Source organism: Alligator sinensis, unplaced genomic scaffold (assembly GCF_000455745.1).
Source record: "Alligator sinensis unplaced genomic scaffold, ASM45574v1 scaffold600_1, whole genome shotgun sequence".
NCBI classification, from domain to species: domain Eukaryota; kingdom Metazoa; phylum Chordata; order Crocodylia; family Alligatoridae; genus Alligator; species Alligator sinensis.
In genome coordinates, this window is record NW_005841859.1 from 762840 (window position 1) to 769415 (window position 6576).

The following is a 6576-nucleotide window of genomic DNA, read 5'->3' on the forward strand; positions in this document are numbered from 1 at the left end:
GAAATCTGTCTGTGTGCAATGGTTAGGAATGTTAAGCTGGAGCTGGAGCAGACCTTTAAATAGTTGCTTTAATAATGAGCCAGTTTAATTTAATGAGAGTGCAGTTCTCTTCCGTATTACCTAGCACATAGTCCAGGGAACTGTTATTGGTGAGGTTCATATTCAGTAACGCAAGCGATTTTCTAATCTTGTCAGGAAACTTATATGCTTTTTCTCCAACTCACTATCTAGGGACCTTTTCCAGAGAGTAATGAAAGCAAAAGGAAGAAATGCATTTCAGGTTTTTGTTAATACATCAGAAGAATCTGCCAAAGTGAGTTACACTGGATCAGTTTTGACCATTATAAAGATAATATAATCCCCTTATTTTCTTCTGTTTTTTTTAAAGATATGTAACTTTGTATCAATATTGCAATGTTACATTATGACAAAAAGAGAATTTTGTTCTTAATGTAGCTAACTTTGAAAAGAACATCAAAATAGTTTTTCATCCTAATAAGGGAACATTGATTTTATGAACAAATGCGACATATCGTGAATGAACTGTGAAAAATCCCTGCATAGTTCACAGACCACTTTGTAATGTAGTGTGTGCTAAAGTTTAAGGACATTTTAGGTTGCAGAAATGTTGAAGACTTAGAACAAAGAATCTTGGTGTTCAAGAGAGGCCAGTAAAATGGATGTGGTATTGAAAGAAAAAAAAAGAATTTGAAAGGAATTGTGTCTACAGTGCCTGAAGGACAGCTATTATCTGAATGTTCAGGTGCTGCCCAGTAGCCAGAAATCCCCCCACCCCCCTTCCGTATTTTTAACAACTTCCTAGTGCAAACTGAAGTCAAACTCGTCTTTGCATCATGAACAATCAACTAAAAAGAATAGACTGGCATTCAAGTCCAGAGACTTAAGTTGACCATGCAAGTTTAACATGCTATATAGGCTCTCTAGGCCAGGGGTTCTCAATCCCCGAGCCATGGCCTGGTGCCAGGCCACAGCAGGTTAGCTGCTGGTCCGCAGCACAGTTGGCTGCCGGACTGAAAGTGGCCTTGGACCGGCAAACTGTGGCCCCCCTGGAGCTGGGTGGAGAGGCTGCAGCTCCTTATGCAGGGCCTGCGGCAGCGCAGAGTTTGGCCCACCCTCACACCCGGGGTGGGGGTATCTTTACCTGTGTTCAGGCCAGAAATTCTGGCCACGGTCAGCTGTGACTGCTGAGCCACAGTTTGCCAAGCTGCTGCCACTTCTGGGCCACAGTTTCCTGGGCCACAGCATAAAAACTTTGGGAACCTCTGCTCTAGGCAATTCAAGTTGAGCATGTCAAAAATCTTGTATTAAGAATAACCATTGGTAATTATTATGGAAGTTCCATGTAAGAAATTAATGGGATTTCTAAGGTTAGACCCGTCTATGTTTTTATTTTTGTCGTTGCCAGAACTGGGGCGGGGAGAGGGGGAGCTTGTACTTCTTATAGTATTTAGTGCTTCTGTGTTGTTTGTGTCTGTTTTCCTTTACATCCTCAGCTCCTGGAGTTCATTTATTCAATTTGAAAAACCCTCATGGTGGGGAGACAACTTGGAAACATGAACCCTAAAGACTCAGGAGCCAGAAAAGAAATAGAACAAGAACAAACCCTCTTAAAACTCCTTATTTTAAAAGAAATTCTTGATTTTAGAAGTCCTGATTCTCTCATTTTGACCCTTTGGCTCTAGCAACTCTGTGTCACTATAGTAAAAGCAGAAATGGAAAATTGGTTTGGTTTAGTGCACAGAGTGAGATAAGAAACTGAAAAAGGTTTCAGAACTCTGGCTTTCCTGTACCAGTCTGTGGGCACCTCTACATGAGACACTTCATAGCCATAGCAACATGCTATGACAACGTAGTGTCGGTGGAAACAACCCATGACACTGCAGCTGTGTCACTGTAGCAACATGCTCCCTTGTTATAGCGCATTGCTACAGTGATGTAGCAGCTAAAAATAAACGTGCACCAATGGCACGGTACAGTACGGGCTGTAACTGCAGCATCATTTAGCACTTCCAAAAGGCACAATAACAATGGCATTGTGGGGACACATGTAGGTTCTAATTAGCCCTGTAAGTTCTAATTATGTGGTTATGATGGTGCAATCAAAACAATAAAGTAGTGTACAGTGAACTTGAACCTAACCAAGAAGTAGTATTTAAAGCTATCTGCATCCGTTCCTATGGCCTCCAACTTTGGTAAAAAAAATAAGACCAGGCACGGCAAGGACAGAACACATTTCTATATGCAAAGCTATATGCATCTGTTCAGGTCCTTATATTTTAGTAGGCATAACATTTGCTGTAACAAGAATAGCAAAACTGCAAGTGCATAGTGTTACTCTTTGCAAGCACTAACCATTTAAGCCTTCTAGTAACTTAAATTGATAGTTTCTAATACCACTTTTGTATAAACAGGCAGTATAACTTTTAAAAGCAGATTACAATTTAGTTGCTTAATTGGTGCATACTGCATTCATAGTGTAAATGTGATTTATTCTGAATTACAATGTTTACTAATACTAGTATTAGCTCATACAGTTACCATTTTGCTTACTTTGCTACTTCTGAATCAGGCCAAGCAATTTTTAAGCACTCATACAAAACACTATGTTAAAATTATCAATATTTATACAGGAGGCAAAATTAATTGTAGGCAATTAATTGCAATTAACTGTAGGTTATTAATTGTAGTGTCACATCCATAATGCCCCCAATGTCATTCCAGTCATGAAGATCAACATCTTAAGAGGTATAAATAGATAAAGAGATCTAGACATACCTTAAGTATCTTAGGAGGTGCTAAATTTTTGCCAGCAACAAGCTAAAGATATGTTGTCCCAAGACACTGAACATTGTGAAACCTAAAGTATCTATATATTAAATTATATAATTTCCTTTCACAGCAGGGTTTACATGTGTAAAAGAAAGGAAACAACTCTTCAAAATGGCTTGAGAAGTTATCAAATTAATTTTATATTTTAAATGTCCATGTTTAATTGGGTTCTCATATTTAAGTCACTTGTCCAATTTAAAAAAAACCAGGCAAATAGTTTTTTTTTCCTTATTGGGAGTTTATTATTTAATTAGTGCTATCCTATGCATAGATTCTAAAATACTAATAGGATTGGTAGAACTCAAATGAAACTTTTGAAGAAAAATATTAATTATTTTTTAGTTTAAAATGAATTATATTATAAACAGACTTGAATGAGCTACATAACTCTATTGATTAGAAAGTTCATAGTTTCACATGTCAGAATTGTATCAGGGACTAAAATAGTTGGCTGTTTGGCATTTATTGGTTTCTGGCATCTCATCTCTTCATGAGAAGAGCCTACAAGAAAATGAAACAAGTTTATATTATCAAGGTTAAAAAGGGCATTAAGCAAGAGATGTAGCATTTTTTTAATTACTTTCTTCAAGAATCAAGATTTTATTGGCATAAAAATCTCTTATGACTATTGTGATCTGGCCAAAGGGTAGCAGTCAGAGGAAATTTCATTTTGTAATGCAAAATATAGGTAAGGATATTTCATAACAATCTAAGCCTAGTGCAATGAGTCTTAAACTTTTTTTACAGTCAAGGCACCACTCCATAACTTTTTTGAAATTACCAGCACAAACCCATTGTTGTACTGCCTCAACTTACCTCAGTTCTTCTCAATGGTAATCCTAATGCAGGCGATGTTATGATAAAAGTTATAATTTAGAGATGCTCCCTAATGTAGAAGAGTTGGGAATTGGGAGATGATCCCTCAGGAAGTAACTGTTAGAGGGACTAAAAGACTGCAGAAGTTTGCTTACCTCTCCACAATAAAACTTGTTTAGTTCTTCTCATTCAAGTCTGACTGTCTTTATTGAACTCCATGATCACTATAGGCAAGAATGCCAGGTCCTGTTGCAGCCCTTCCTGGTCCTACCTCCCACTCTTCTTCTAGAAACAGAGGGACTTGTGGTGGCAATGCAGCAACATTGAGATTTATCTGTGTGCTTCCTTTGTTCCTCCATAGTTTCATAGTTTCATAGTCGCTAGGTTCAGGAGGGACCTGAACAGATCATCTAGCCTGATCCCCTGCCATAGGCAGGAATGAATGCTGGGTTCACAAGACCCCAGACAGGTGATCGTCCAACCTCCTCTTGAATTTGCCCAAGGTAGGAGCGAGGACCACTTCCCTGGGAAGCTGGTTCCAGATTCTGGCCACCCTAACTGTAAAATATTGCCTTCTGATCTCTACCCTAAACCTGTTCTTCATCAGCTTATTACCATTGTTCCTCATCACCCCAGGTCATGCTTGAAAGAAAAGGGCTCTACCTATTTGCTGTTGATCTCCCCTGATGAGCTTGTAGGCAGCCACCAGGTCCCTCCAAAGCCTCCTCTTGCTGAGGCTGAACAGGTTCATGTCCCTCAGTCTCTCCTCATAGGGCCTGTTCTGCTGCTCTCTCACCAAATGGGTGGACCTCCTCTGAACCCTCTCCAGGCTGGCCACATCCCTTTTGAAGTGTGGCGCCCAGTACTGGACGCAGTACTCCAACCGTGACCTGACCAATATGTCATAGAGGGGGAGGATCACCTCTGTGGACTGGCTTGAGATGCATCTTTGGATGCATGACAAGGTATGGCTGGCCTTGCTGGCTGTGGTCTGGCATTGGTGGCTCACATTCATCTTGGAGTCAATAATGACTCCAAGATCCATTTCCACCTCTGTGTTTTCAAGAAGGGAACTCCCCAGCCTGTATGTATGCTGTGGATTTCTTCTCCCAAGGTGCAGCACCCTGCATTTATCTACGTTGAACCCCATCCTATTCTCATCTGCCCACTTTTGTAGTCCATCTTAATCTAGTTGCAGCCTCTCTCTCCCTTCAAGTGTGTCCACCTCGTCCGACATCTTAGTGTCATCAGCAAACTTAGACAGCATGCTTTCCATCGCCTCGTCTAAGTCGCTGATGAAGATATTAAAAAGTGCGGGCCCAAGGACCGAGCCCTGGGGGACCCCACTGCTCACATCTTGCCAGTTTGAGTATGACCCGTCCACCACTACTGTCTGGGTGTGCCCCATCAGCCAATGTTTTACCCATCCAACTGTGTAGGCATCAATACCACAGTCACTTAATTTATGGGTGAGGATGGGGTGAGAGACAGTGTCAAAGGCCTTCTTAAAGTCTAGAAAGACTATGTCCATGATGACACCATCATCCAAGGATTTAGTTACTTGGTCATAAAAGGCAATCAGTTTGTTCAGGCAGGACCTACCTTTGATGAACCCATGCTGATTGTCTCTGAGCATGATCTCCCCTGCAGGTTCCCACAGATGTGCTCCTTGATGATTCTCTCCAAGATCTTCCCGAACACTGAGCCTATATTTACTTGGGTCCTCCTTCCTCCCTTTCTTGGAAATTAGGACTACATTAGCCGGTTTCCAATCCCCCGGCACCTGGCGAGATGACCAAGCTGCTCTGTCACCACTGCTGCCAGATGGAGCTGGCCCGCCTGCCTCTGTTTCCAGGAAGAGCATCCAAGAGATAAACCTAATGCAGGTAAGAGTGCCCCCAAATGCCACAGCCACTTCCCAGTCCAGCTCCGCATGAGGTGTATGTGGGCACTTCTACCAGTTGCAACATCAACAGCAGCATCAACAAAACAGCAGCAGTAACATGAATAGTGATGGAACTGTCAACCTTTGAGGGGTCTTACAGCACCCTGTTTGAAAACCACTGGTCTAGTGGCACGCAAGTTTTCTCACAGCATGCGGACTTAACTGCTGCTTGGCCCAAATATATCCCTAAGGGCCTACTCCCTAGTAGCTGAGGGCACATGCACACATGTATACAACACAGTGCCAGGCACTTTTAAAAGCACTTGGTTTTGCATCACGTGCATTTGTATAAATTGTGAAATCTGTGTCAGTGCTGAAAAAATGGGTGGCAGTGCACTTTTCGACTCAAACACATCAAAGGTCTTTTAGTTTCAAAGTGCACTGCCACCATTTTCTTAGCATTGACATACATGTGCATTTCACCATTTATACAAATATAAGCAATGCAGCGCCAGGGGCATCAGTTTGCATGCTCTGCACATTCAGTTAACCGAGTCTGTTCCAACACGCTGGATTTCCAGGGTGTTGGAGCAGACAAACATATGTGTATAAATGCCCTGAGATATTAAGGGCATATATACATGTGACAGAACTCTGCTACAACATGTGCTAACATGCATTGGATTGGATTCAATTAATTGAGTCTGCTGGAGTGTGCTAATCAATGCACTCCAACAGCCTCCATGTCATGTGTATTCAGCATCCCCATATTTCAAAATGGCAGTGAGGGCATTTTAACTAAAGCTCATCGAACAAGCTTTAGTTATAGTGCCCCCATTGCCATTTTGAAGTGCAGGACACTGAATATACAAGTGACAGGGCACTGTTGGTGCTTGCCACTTTAAGAGCTGAGCTAAGCAGCCAGCAGGTGCTTGATTGTGGCGGCCATTTTATATCGCTGGTCGCCTATATAAAAAGAGCGGGTCACTGCTGGCAGGCCCGGGCAAAACGTACAGCAACCCGGG